Raw genomic sequence first — 14,886 nt, forward strand, 5'->3', positions numbered from 1 at the left:
TAGTTTTTGGTGTACATGTGTTTTGTAGATCTGCTGATAGTTTATAACCACATTCACTGAAGAACTATAGGGTGTTACTTTAAGAGCGCATGATGCTTTTTAGGGCTATGTAGTTCTCATATAACCTGCTTTGGTTATAAATAGCAGGGTTTTCCATTTTTACTGCTTCTCTTCATATTGTTCACAAACAGAATCTAAAGGCGGAGTTGTTGAGAGGAGGTTGTCTGGTTTGGGAGTCTTGGGGACTCATCAAGGCCATGATCTTTAGATTGGCCTGAGTATGAACAGCTAAACAACAGTCAGCTCCTGTAAGTCTGAGGCCACGATTCTCAATCACAAAAGCTAGAATCCAAACAAAGATTGTGCTTAGTTTGCACTACTGTAATTAATGAGGCAAAAATAAGAGCTCTCTTTCTATGAGCTGACTCTCATCTCATCTTATCATTGCACTGTATATGTGAAGATTCTTAAATTGTGAATTTATTCTCCACAGGATATTAGATTGACACAAAGATCAAACGTTAAGGCATGCTGAGCTGCTTGAAGCATTTTCAGTGCATTGTTTATTATTTAAACTAAGCAATAATCTGATATAACAACAGAAGTTACAAAATAACCAAGTGGCGTGGTGCTATTAAACAACCACGTTATTTTATTCCATGTTTCTATTTTCTGTTATTGAATGCAGCGTGCTAAATGGATTCGTTTCTGTCTGATTGTCTGTGTATCATATGTGTGTCTGTCTGACTGCATTCATTGCGGACTGCTACCCTCTAGCAACTTTTCTCAGTTTCTCTATTTGAAAACCTCCCTTCCCTACTTGTTGTGTAATGTGTCTTTGTTTATACCTCCATTTTACTGGACACCTTCCCTGTCTGCTGCCTATATGCATCACACTCTCTTTGTTTCTGCTGTGCTACAGAGAAATCCCTCCTTCCAACTCAATAGCAACACAATTTTATTGAGCCCAGTAAAATCGTGTATATTCCTAGTGGTCAAGCTGAGGGAAGGACAGAACAATACAAGACTTTACATGAGAAAGTAAAGCAGCTTTGGAAAGTGGCCGGTTAAATTCTTAATTAACCCTACCTTAATTTGTCCACCCAGGATCCTGACCCACTCTGTTAGCTATTAACACTCCAGTTTTAACCATAGGTGGCTTTTTTTTAATTTTATTACAAAAGATTCTATTCATTATTCTCCTAATTCTTTTATGCCACATAGTGTTTTTCAACAAATAACTGCTTGACTGGCAATTTAGTCACTGCTGCCATTTACAGAAGGTAAAATTGAATTCATGTATTGACTTTCCTTTCCCATTATAGAACAATATCAATTTTTTCAATACCCATTTTGTTAATTCTGTTTATTACTTCTCGTAACTGAATGATAGAACATCTTGTTCGAATTGCTTCAGAGAAAACAATCGCTGCAGGCTATTTGTAATAGGTCCTATGTAGGTACATTTTAAACATGTACGCTTAATAAAACACTCCCATTGTTGATCCACACAAAATTATCGCACTACAGTTTCCTAAATATGAGGAGGAACAATTGTTAACATAAATTAGGGTAAGACTCTAAAATATATAAGCTAAATACCGACCTAAATAAATACTGTATAATGATAGTCAACATAAAGTGTGTGCTCACAAAATCAGCCGTTGCTTAGCAAACCTGAAACATGCAAAATATTACAATATTACAACATTACAATTATAATACCAAAATGCTCCAGTATTGCACTTAGAGTTCAGATTTAACCCTTGTATGTAGAAATGGGGTCAAACCGACCCCACACACGTAAAACTTGTATCATTTGCCATAGTCCTCTACATTTGCCTCAGTCCTCGCACGCACAAGGGTAAAGGAAAATAAGACAAAGTGAATCTTAGAGGGGTAGAAAGCAAATGTAACTTTAACTCAAGGTAAATTTGTTTACTGCTAAACTAATATTTATTTCCTATAAGATAAGAGCTGATCTCATGTACACCGACTTACAGAAGAATTTATATTACAAAACTTTTAAGCACTTCAACCATAAATTTACTTTATTGCAATAGACACAAAGTCAGAGTTGCTGCGACTTAATCACAATGGCTTCATTCTTAATAAGATGAACTAAGTTAATGTTTTTATTATGGCTGCCAATTGATTAAAATAGGATGTAACAAAACATGGGATCATTTCTTGGGTCTGATGATTTTATATTTATCATTGTTCATGTTTATTATTTGTTCATAGCAGTTTAGTGTTGTTTCAGTTGTGAGAAGCTGCTTTTAAAATGATCCTTTTCTCCATTGTTTTGTTAACAACAGTAAAATCATTTTGGGGTTCTTCCTGTCCTCTACAGAGCTGTAGCACGGCACTATAGAGGACAGGAAGAACCCCCAGCGTCGAATAGGAGGAGGGATGGAGAGGAGCGAGAGTGGAGCTGTTTTCAGAGAAGACTTTTTTTAAGAAATGGGAGATCAGTGCCTTAGAGAAACAGTTGAAACAAGGAAAGAAATTATGTTCAAACTGTAGTGCAGATGACATCCAAACAGCACAGAAACCTATGCATTTAAATGCATATTATTGACATTTTCTCACTTTGCGAGATTTATCCAGGGTTGGCTTGCTTTAGCTGACTCATTTCATAGTAACAAGTGTTCTGAAAGCAGTCCTTCTTGCCGATGGTTCTGTAGCAAACACAGCTGTAATTGTGGCATTTGACAGTACGTTTCTAAGTTTCTCTGCATGTTTTTTATGTTTTCTCTCCTTCTTGGCCATTGGGCAGAGAGTCAAAGGGAGAAAATGTTTTGTGATATGCCATGTGACCAGCACAGTGGCTGTTTGTTGGACGGTTGCGCAGACTTTTTTTTTTTTTTTGGACAATCCATTGTAACTGCCTTCCTGTCAGTCAAGCGATAATGCCACAGCTGTATTACATAAATTCACAAAAATATCTGCCACTAGTATAAAATTTAACAGCCTGTAATCAGCTTCTTTTTTATTTTCAAACAAGCATTAACAGGTCACCTTGATGGCTGCAGAAATATAACAATCAACAAAATACAAAAGCAGATATAGCAGTGACTTTCCCTGATCTGTATTCAGTTTCAATTGATCACTGACAGTGTTTTTCCCTGAAGTGCTGCCGCTCTTTCAAATGTGTCACTTTATTGTTCTGATTTCCTTCTTTTCCCCAAAGAGGAGGAAATGATTTCACAGAACGTTAACTGGATGGGATCCCAGGGAATAATGTTGGAGCTGGGGAGGATTGTAGAGCTCATGGCAGAGGTTTGGGGGTGGGCTGAGGATCTCTGACCTGGCCTAATTAAACCCACCCACCAACCAACATCTCTGATAGGATGGCTGTGACGTGTGAAGGACACCGGATGACTTCCTGAATCATAATTTGCCCGACTTTGACAGAAAATGATCAGAATATCTGTTGTTTGAGCAGTATTGGGAAACATTACCTGGTGTATGTTCCCAATGAAAATGTACTGGGGGAAAAAACGGCAGTTAATGCGATAGCCAATCAGAGGAACAGACAGGTGGGTGGAATGTCCATCTATAACTGGAGTCATAAATAAAAATGATGCATGGCATCAACCACTTCCACCTTAATGCTGAGCGTTCTGAAATGATCTCATCCCTTTATGATTATGCTTCTTTGCAAAGCTCCAGTAGAGTTAAAGCATGACCTCATATTTTCTTAATAGCTCTGACCCAAGTTTAACTGAATGGCACCAGGTGGATCTAAACTAACCTCGTTTTCCTCATAGCCGGCATAATTAATACCTAATCATATTCCGCCATTAAAATCACAAGCTTCTGGCTGCTACCAAACCAAAAATGAAGACCTACAAACATCATGCAGAGACGAGAAAAAATCAAATTTCCAACATATGCTCAAACTCATAATTCACATGATAGAGGACTGAGAGAGCTGCAGGGGGGGAGCATGTGGCTGAGAGGAGGGAGGCCTGCAAGCCGCATTCCTCCCTTCTGCACATAGGGTGATTGATGGTGGGTGCCAAGGCAACATCTTGTCTGGGGCCCAACACACAAGGGTGCCTCACAGAGCAATGATGGACGAACCTGTAAATGCTACCTAAAAATCGAAGCTGGCACATATAGCGCATTCCCAGCTCTCTATCTTAACCTGTAATGTATAGTGATTGAAATTTGTTTTGCAGTCCACTGCCACAGACAGTGATGGATGCCAAAAAGGAAACACAGGGAAAAAGTAGAGGAGAGAGTCTGTGTGCATGCATTTTACATTTGTTGGGCACCTGAACACTCTCGCTGTAGACAAACATACAACCAATTCTAGGTGGAGGAGCTCAGCAATTAATGTTAGCAGCTAACGCTATCAGATAACATTAGCAGCTAACGCCAGCTATGCAAGTGAAGACTGAACAGCAAAAATAACATTAACAAAACAGAGGACATGGAAGAGATAAAACGAACACTATGTTTCATGTCAGGGGAACTGACAAAGTTAACGCTGCAGCAGGAGCGTTTCCTCAAAGTTGTAAATGAGGGGAAGTCACTACAAACAACACTGACAGAACAGGATAAGAAGAATTCTTTGCTTCAAGAGAGAATTGGAAAACTGGAACAATACAGGCAGAGAGAGTATTTGGTGATTACAGGACTTGAAACTCGACACCGAACATATGCCAAAGCGACAGCTAATGCAGATTCAACAGAGGACACACAGAGGTAAAAACTGCTGGAGCAACTGGCCGTGGGTTATCATCAGAGTCAAGACATAAACATTCAAAGTGAGGCAATATCTATTTGTCACGGAGGAAGTCTGAGCAATCGAGAGTGGCTATTATAGTTCATTTCGTCAGCAACAGAGGAAAGATGTCTTAATGCACACATAAAAAATGGAAGGGAACAAACATGTTTATAAATTAAAATTTTTAAAAAAGGGAGCTTACAAGAGAAGCAAGGAGGTTAAGAAGTCAGAAAAAAATGGAACATGGACTGGGGACAGGAATGTATGGATTTGAGATCAAGCTGGAGCTGTAAAGATACTCAAAGACTTGGCAGAACTTGATAAGAACACAAAGAGAAAGACAGAACCATGAAGCCTGTTACTAAAAAGCAACAGATAGTATAAGGACAGAGGTCATGAGAGGAAGTAGATTAGACACACATGTTGGACTAACATGTTTTCACATGGACAAACATATGAACACACATCTTAAAGATAGAGTTAGAAAAGGATGTTGATCATTGATTTCTCAAAATTAAAGAGTTTAAATATTATACAGAGGAACGACTTAATATACTAGGTCCTGTGATGGACAGAGCACTGTCTGTAATTCATTCCAATAGTCGCAGTTTGAGCTGGAGTCTAGTAAAAGTAACTGATTAAATCAACTCAGTAAAAGTTTTAATGTAATTGTAGTAACAGAGACTTGGTGAAAGGAAACAAAACTGATATAAAAGAAGTTGATGGTTGTCAGTTATATTATACAAACAGAATTGAGAAGAAGGAAGGAGTTGCTCTATAAATACATGCAGATTATATATAATGATGGTAATATCGACTATGATGCATTTGTCAATCTGTTGACTAGTTTGTATAGTAAGAATTGTAAGTTAACCAAAAAAGAAGGTAATATCAAGACAATTATTAATAACAAACTCTGGATGATCAATGGTATAAAAAAATGCCTGCAAGAACATAAATTATCTGTGTAGGATGTTTTAAAAAATCAAGATTCAGAAGAATGTGATGTCACTGCGTCCTCTACTGCACAAGCGGGACACTTTTTTGCAGTTCACACAAGAGATCATATGAAAGTTGTATATTTTTGGAAATGTGAACAACGCAAAAAAATCAGATTTCACAAAAAATCTGAATTAATGCCAGTTTGAACCCCCATTCTGTCTATAGATGTTGTATCCTTGAGCAAGATGCTTCATCTGCCTTGTCTTTAGAAGTGAGAGGACCCAGTGGCTCCGTTTGCATGGCAGCCTGTCCCAGGGCAGCTGTGACTACTATGTAGCTTACCACCATCAGTGCATTGTCCTCTGTACTACTGGACATAGCATGAGCATTTCTCTTTTACTCTGTCTACCTGGACTTGGAAATCAATGGCAAAAGGTAAGGCTGTATGTTCTCTGAAGCATGCACATGGAGAATGTTGTTTTACAAATGTTATGAGTTTGTCTTTGTTTTGAAATCTTTTTTAGGCTAATAATGAGGAGATGATCACACATGATGTTGCTGTATCTTCAAATATCATAGTTCCTAAAGACAGATAATAATGGGCAACAATCAGTATCTGCAACTCAGAGCTTTACAAACTCCTGAGATCAGCTCGGAACAGCTGCAGCTTTATTAATTACAGGAACATTATTCGCTATTGAACTTTTGCAGGTGTCTCAGTCAGACATTTGCAGGTTGTTGTTGTTGTTGCTCAGTCAAATGACTCACGTGGTCGTCCTCTGTGTTTACTGACATGTGAGTTCCCTGCTTTATATGAGCATGTATGACACACAGTAAGTGAGCTCTTGTGTGACCTCCCCTCACATGTCACACATTCACATGCTCTCCCAAACCCACACATGACTAAAGACCTGTGGGCTTATCTGGCTCAATATACAAGGAATTATTGTTGATGCGGCTTTGTGGAGATCTTCATTTAAAGGGGTAGTAATCATACCATGACTTGTCATGGTATGTGTTTTCCAGGCACAACTTAATGCACAATCAAGTAACTATGTTACCTTCAGTTGTTATAAAAATGACATATATACCAAATATATTCAATGCCTAGACATTGGGTCTCTGCAGATGGGGGCTTTGTGAGGCCAAAGCTTGGAAACTGTTGCTCCCAAGAGTTTTGTACAGCTGAGTGGTTGCCTTGGAGATTAAAGGATTTCTCAAACATACATAAAATAGTCAAAGCAACACTCCAGGTATGGTTTTGATGAGGGAACAACATTATAACATGATGTAAAGCTCAAAAAGTTGATTTTACTTCCACTTTGGAGACATTAAAATTGCAAAGCGATTCTTTAGGAAAAGTGTTATGCTTGCATGAAGGTATTGAATTGTCAGATGATCATAACCAGGAACCAGCGGCTCACTCTGTCCTTCCATGCATGCTCCCTCTGTGTCTTCTGAGTATAACATACCTGATGACACACATAAGAAAGTCCACTTTGGTGTATTGTTAGCCAATCACATTGACTTGTCATGGTGAATCTTCCAATAGCTGATAAATATTAGATGGAAACAGATAATACGTTGACTGAGGAGGCCTCCCCCTACCAAGGGAGGAGGGTTGCGCACTCAGCAGTGAAGCATTGCCCACTGAGACTACATCCAGGCTGCTGAAAGATTTTCTCACAATTGTGCGCACGGTGCAGCATAATTGTAGGTGGATTTCATGCAACTGTGAGAGTAAAAAATAAAAAATAAAACAAGTGTGTATTTGTCTACAATTTTGTATCTGTGTGCCAGAAAGAAAGAGGAGAGAACAGCAGAGGAAGGTTTTATTTTTTTTCCTCTGTCCATATCTGCAAACCTTCAGCTGGATTTTACAGCAGTTGCCTCTTCATCATGAACAGAACTGGATTGTGTTTTAAAGCCGTAGCTGAAAGATGGGGATTTCAGGGCTTACACCTTCTGCGTGTGAGCATGGCATGTCATGGAGTGGAGAAAAAAACTGGCATTTGCATGACTCAGGAAAATGATCCAGGTATGTTTAAGCCAGCTCTGTAAGCACACATGTAACAGAGTAAACAAGGAGGAATAGCTGAATTCATTATGGAATTGCTTAGCTTATGTTTATTCAATAATGGTTCAGAAACCCCTGTTCTGACTTTTAGATTCATATAGTCACAGTCTGTGATGTAGAAGGTAAACAACTCTAATAATCAGTTATCCTTTCCCAGAGTTTAACGTGAAACAGGAAACCTTCTGAAAATGCAAAGAAACTCTACAGCATGAACATTAAATGTACATGCTGGTAGTGAATTTTTCACATAACCAAAAAATGACTAAACAAAAGTTGAGCTGTACAAATTAATTTCAAATGTAATTCATTAATTCTTATATTTCAGGGTTGCAACATGTTGGTTCATAAAGCTGATGATGTTTTCTACTGTTGCTGAAAAATGATGAATAAATAATAAAAAGTGAATCAAATACATAGATTATTTTCATGCTGAATGTACATTTTTAAGACAGTAATGTTGCAGTGAGCAACATATTGGTTACTTGCCACTAAACAAATCCAGTCCAGTGCTTGGTGACACTGTGACAGACAATCAATGATGATAATGTTGTTGGTAACCTGGGCTGCTGGTTACATGCTGCTACATCTTGAGCTTGTATTTTATATACTGTTCATAAATGAACAGGGTCTATTGATTACTGCATGGTGTGCTTAAACATTGCTTAAGACTGCAGCCAGAGGAAAATATACAGAGTAATTAAAGCATTTCTGGAACGTCTTGAGTTGTTTTTCACTTCTTCTGGCAGACTGCATAACCACACAATGAGATGGAGACCTAAACTGCTGAGGTCATTCAGCAGCTCAGTATTCATTTAAGAAATTAACAATTAAGATTTTTTAGCCTGAATTTTACTTTTTAGGTCATGTACTTTGACATTATCAACAGTCTAAGAGACTTTTAAATTTAGAGCAACATATGCTTTGAGGTGACGTGTTGTGAATTGGTGTTACATACATATTGAATTGCATTGAACTGAATTATATTAATTTGAACTGTAATTGTCATCATCACCTTTATTAAAGACACAAGTAGATCCATATAAAAAATATTTGACCGGATTAACTGAACTGAATTTAAATTAACTGAATAGAACTGAATTGATCTGAATCGAACTGAACTGAAATATATTAAGCTGAAATCCAGCTCTGCTGCTCGTGACAGAGAGGTTACATTTTACCAAATGTTTTAAGTTGCGCGTTGAATTAAAAAGGCATGAAACAGAAAGAAAGAAGGATGTCCGATACTTTAGCTTCATTAACATGCACATTAATATGGGACCGGTCAGGCCCCAAGCATCACCTTGTCTCATGTTGAAAGAGAAATACAACGGCTGACAGAGCCTTTGCATTACTTATTGATGAGTGTGAGTGGATAGGATGACAGGACAATGTGAAACGAGAAACTGTTCACAAGATAAGGTGGATGGGGAGGCAGTGGCAGTGGTGACTGTGGTGTGATTTAACATTTCAACATTATCACTTAAAAAGACAAGCCTGGCCCCGGCGTGGGCCCAAATGGAGTCACTGGTAAGGTAAGGAAGGAGGCAGAAAGAAAGGAAGAAAATGATGCCGAGAGATCCCATGCCACTTGGGAGTGGAGTTTCTCAGGGAAACTGAAAAAAAAAGGAAGTAGGGGTTGCATTTCCACTCAAAACTTAATTATGTATGGAGGGGCAGCTGGAGAGAAAGAGGTGAAGAGGAAAAGAAGTTAGTACCAACCTAACTAAAGGGATGGTGTGGCAGGTGGAGTGCAGGGAGGAACAGAAAGGGCGCAGAAGATAAAATGTAGCTGTTACAAATATAGCTTAAAGACTGTATTTATTAAAGAGTTTCTGTGCAGTTATTCCATCCATCCATTTTCTGAACACCCTTGTCCCTCAGTCGGGTCGGGAGGGGTGCTGGTGCCTATCTCCAGCTAACGTTCCGGGCGAGAAGCGGGGTACACCCTGGACAGGTCGCCAGTCTGTCGCAGCTGTGCAGTTATTATCAATCATAATTCTCTTGCCTGTGACAGAAAGATGTCATAAAACTTTTGAGTGTGACGGAAAGTAAACAAGTTACAGTTTAAAAGAACTCAAACTGAAAATCTTCATTATCATTGGAATATAACAGGATGCAGTGACGTCTGGCCAGTAGGGGGCGCTGCACTTCCTGACGTTGGGTGAGGAACCTAAAAATTACGTTTTAAATGTTATTTAAAACATTTTAAAATAATTTTATTATTCTGTTTTCCTTTCCAGTGTTTGCCTAAATGTAGTCTGAATGATTTACACAACATTTCCACAAACTGACTCAAATGTTGTGTCAGTTCCACCAACTGACACATTTCCACCAACTCAATTCAACAAATGGGGGCAGGGGAAGCGTTTCTATTGAAGTTTTGCAAAACACACTAATTTTGTTGCAGCTGAAAAACCACCTCATCCTAGTGCAAACATTTTTATCAAAAAACATGAGTTTTTTTGGTTTTGTTTTTTTTTAAAATGGGCCTGTTTCCATTAAGCAAATTTATTTTCATAATTCCAATTTGCGCAATATCATGGTCAGTGGAAATGCAGCTGCAGTTACATCAACCCAGCAACAGTGTTGCACATGTGGGGTACATGGCACATAACGTGCCAAGAAAATGATTAGTTGGAAATGTTCAATCAGAGGCAGCCGGCTGGTCTGGTGATCAACGTGTGTAACAGTCCAGTGTTAATGTGTAGGAAGCATTGTTTTCTTATAATTTGTTCACCTCTGAAACAGTTCCATGCTAGTTAAGCCCAGTCACACATGAGCAAGACCAAGGAATGGAAGGAGTGATGGGCAAAGATAAAAGGAGATGTTGGAACAGTTGGGAGCAGCTGTGAAAAAGCAAGCAGAGTAATTGTTTTGTCTGGGCCAGCCTACTACTGTCTGCGTCTCTACTCATCTAATTTTTCTCCTTGTACTCTTCTTACACACCGAATGACTCGTTAACACACATACAGTACACAGACACACAGTCACATATATCTTGTGCCCCGGTTTACTCTGTAGCGCCTCCTTCCACTGCAGTTTAATTTTCTGGTTTGCTCTTGTGACGGCTCTTCCCTGAAACTGAAGGGGGTTATTCCTGTTTGTGCCGCGACCACACACATCACTGCACAAACGAATGTGGTGGGAGGCACACATTGCATGCACAAGTGACAGAATCACCAAGTCTTATGCTTGGTATAGTTATCCTCAACTTCTCAAGACACTGGCTTCCTGATTCACAGTAGTAGTGAGATTCCTGGGCCAGTGTTCTGTGACTGCTGTCTTAAGTGACTGCCCCACTTAAGACAGCAGCAAGCTTTTTTTTTTTCTTTTTTTTTTTTTTTACCTCAGACAGGGTTAGGAAGGCTTAATAAGTTAGTTGAATTATGTGTTTATGAGAAAGTGTTTTTTTTGTTGTTGTTGTCGACCAGAGCGCTTTGATGATTAGTTAGCACAGATCAAACTTTCCAGTAGATTCAGTAAAATGTCATGGTCAACAGTGTCAAAAGCTGCACTGAGGTCCAACAGAACCAGCACTGTGGTTCTCCCACAGTCTGTATTTATATGGATATCATTGAACACTTTTACAAAGGCAGTCTCTGTGCTGTGGTGACCACGAAAACCAGACTGGAAGGAGTCAAAGCGGTTGGTTATTGTTAGGAAGTTATTTAATTGTTTAAACACAGTTTTTTCAATAACTCTGCTGATGAATGGGAGGTTGGAGATCGGCAGATGTAGCAAGTCCAAAAAGGCATTCTGACTGGATGAATGAATTACTTAGGTTGACTTATTTCAGTTTAGGGGAGCAGGACAGGAACCCTGTGTTTCCCCCATTATCTCTAAAGCAGAGCCCAGTTACCCTGTAGAGAAAGTCTAATAGAATAGAATAGAATAGAATAGAATAGAATAGAATAGAATAGAATAGAATAGAATAGAATAGAATAGAATAGAATAGAAATATCCTTATCACTTATTTCCTTAATTTCAATTGATACTCAAGTGTGAAGCTTGAAGTGTGAAGTGTGAAGAAGTGTAAATAAGATTCACCAATCTTATTTACTTCGACAAAGGTCTAAAAATCACCCACATTCCTCTCCTGCTCTGCCATAAGAGAGGTTTGACTGGCAGACCAGCCTACCAGGTCATGCAGTTAACAATAGTCACCTCATCAACTTTCTTTCTATATTTCACAACATCTCAGAAAAAAAAATAAATCAGCGTCGGCAGGTTCAGATTTTTAAAGATTGGTAATCGGCAATCAGCCAGAATAAGGACAAGTTTTAAATATATAATAATACTCCACATTGATTAAAAATAGCATGCTCTTTTAAAAGAAATTTGCAGCTCTAAGAGTTCATTTGAAAAATATACAAGATGTGAATGACTACATAAACATGCATAAAAACAACAACAAATTGTTTACAAGAAGTGAAGAAAATGCAAAGAGCAGCAGGAATGTCATGTTAGTTCTAGTGGGAAAAATGACTCATGATCTTTCACAGATGACAAAAGAGAAATCCTACAACCAATAAGCTGTAGTGGATGTATGTTACAAGAAAAACATTGTTTACAAAACATATAAAGTATGTTTTTGTTCACATTTTGAGAGGAAGGACGTTGTGCTCAGTGTCTTCTTCAGAGGTTTTTGTGTCATCTCCTTCAGTAGTTGATGTTGCAGCGCCCCTATAGGGTTTGAAAAATGTTTCAAACCTTTGAAACATTTTTCAAAGGTTTGGTTCGTTTGACAGTGCACTGCATCAGCTGGAAATGTCACAAATGTTTTGTTCCCAATTGAACCAAGACTATCAAGCTATTTTATTTCAAAAGAAATGAACAGAGGGACCTAAAAAGTAGTTGGTCAGTGGATGGAGTCTGGACAATTCAATTCCAGTTTCTTACTCAGCAGCCTGACGGTTACACAGTCTGGGTGAAATTGGGAATATTTTTACTGTCACTATATGAGATGAGAATTTTCTGGAAACCGATGTCTAAATGAACCATGTGCATCATCAAGAAAAATAAAATAAAATAACAATACTTCACTATTCATCCTGTTTTTAAATCAGTTCTTATTTTCTAGCCCAGCTTGGGCCTTACCTCTAAACTTGCAGAGCTGTCCCTATTTTTATATGTCAATTCTGCATCAATTCATTTATGAAACAGATGCTGTTTATATCCAAAATATAAAATAGGAGTGGTTGTGGAATGATCCCAATTCTTCACATTTCTAAAAACACTTTCATCTTGATCTCAAGACAATCAACACTTATTTCACAAAAATTTAAAAAGATATGTGGAAACCAAACCATATTTGGTAGCATAAATGTGTCTTACAAGATGTTTGTATATTGGTTGATTGCAAAAAAAAAAAAAGAAGAAAAAAAATAATAGTCTACATATGACTTGAGTAGACAGTGATTATTGAGAATAGGGACGAAATGGGTTTTAATTTTCCCAATTTTTTTTTTATTTTTTCTCAACCTTATGTATGCAAATATGACAAATAATGTTTTGGAAATGTAAAGATGCTAAGTTGCAGGCTCCCAGTTGCAACATTTTTTTTTAAAATTACATTTTTAATCAACCTGACCCAGAACTTTGTCATCACCATCTGACAAAAATAAACATAAAATTATTTTTTAATTACCCTATTAGTGATATTTTTACTCATTTTTACAGACAAATGCTTCTCAAGAAACAAAAGAAATATTATTTAAAACAAAAAACAACAAAAAGTACATTTGACAGAGTTGACAGTGCATGATGGAGTTGACACAGAACTGGAGGTGGTGACAAACTAGTGAGTAAAAAGAAATACTTGATACATGTGAAGTAAAACCATTTATGAAAAATACATTAAAATGAATTAATTGCACATTTAAATGAGATTTCACAACAATTTCACGGAAAGAGTCACAAAACCTCTGATGGAGTTGACAAAATGCCAACCTACCTCAATTTATGTTATTCTGAAGGAGGCCATATTGTAGCTCATCAGGTCCATGAAATATTTACATTATACCAAAATTAAGCATTTATTTCACAAAATTTCATCAAAGTTTTGTAAATTGTCAGTTATGGTGTTGACACATCATGGTTGTGACGAGCAACTTAGGAATAAAACAGAAGAAAAAATTAAAGAATAACATAAGCTAACCAGAGTTAACTAGCCCTCTTAGTGGTGGCCCCCAATAATGCCTGATTTTTTTACATTATTTTCATGTCTGACTGTGTTGACAAAAACTTGGGACAAATTTCAATGGAGTTGGAAAATATATAAAAATGATTTTTAATTCAATTTATTGATTCTTTTATAATTATTTATTTGAATACTTATACTTAATTGTCATAATATATTATCTTAGTATTCCTTTAATTGTTTTAAACTATTATAATGTATTGAGTTCTGCTCCTGGACAAGGGATTTTACAGACACCATCCACCTAATACAATGTTTAAAATAAAAAAAATATTCAGCAAACACCAGGAAAATATACATTGTTGTGCTCACATGACCCAGGTTAGTTTAGTTAGATATCTGAAAAAAATATATTTTGTGTATATTTTATTCAAATTTTCTGCTTTATCCATTGGACCCGTTTTGTCCCTATTCTCAAGAATCACTGACTGACACAAGATCAACCCCCATCATTAAACATGAAAGGTTATTGTGCACAAGAAAGGTGGTTCCAGATTGGCACACCTGCAACACAAACAATGAATTTTAAATTATTCAGTGATGCCATCAGATTTAGGCATAAACCGTGGCGCGGCGCATCACTGTATCTGCGCTGCACCAAGACACTCAGCTTCCTCCAGTTCCTCCAGCTGCAGAAAACTCATCTGCGCTGGACCAGTGACTGCTGCTGCCACACTGCCCTCTACCAGCTCAGCTCTATTAGTTCAGCTTCACCTCCTCCCAGTGGCCCCAAGGTTGTGACAAAGTGGCAGTTAATGTCTCTCTGAGTGCGTGTGTGTGTGTGTGTGTGTGTGTGCACATGCACACACATGTCAAACCAAACCGTGTGTGTGTGTGTTTGTTATTTTGCATCTTTCACTGGACAGATTAGGTGTATATAATAGCATGAAAGTAATTTAGAGAGTTGAGCTAATTAGTTGAGGAATTGGT

General features: G+C 37.8%; 1 long non-coding RNA gene across 1 annotated transcript in view; it reads left to right on the top strand.

The window, feature by feature from the left end:
- Positions 1-13,838: 13,838 nt before the first annotated feature.
- Positions 13,839-14,886, top strand: part of LOC107833159 (uncharacterized) — a 1,953-nt gene continuing 905 nt past the window's right edge. The window contains exon 1 of the long non-coding RNA XR_001658873.1: positions 13,839-13,938. This is a non-coding gene — a long non-coding RNA (uncharacterized LOC107833159). The remainder of the gene's footprint in view (positions 13,939-14,886) is intronic.

The sequence above is a fragment of the Poecilia formosa genome, unplaced genomic scaffold (assembly GCF_000485575.1).
Source record: "Poecilia formosa unplaced genomic scaffold, Poecilia_formosa-5.1.2 Scaffold338, whole genome shotgun sequence".
In the NCBI taxonomy this organism is placed as follows: domain Eukaryota; kingdom Metazoa; phylum Chordata; class Actinopteri; order Cyprinodontiformes; family Poeciliidae; genus Poecilia; species Poecilia formosa.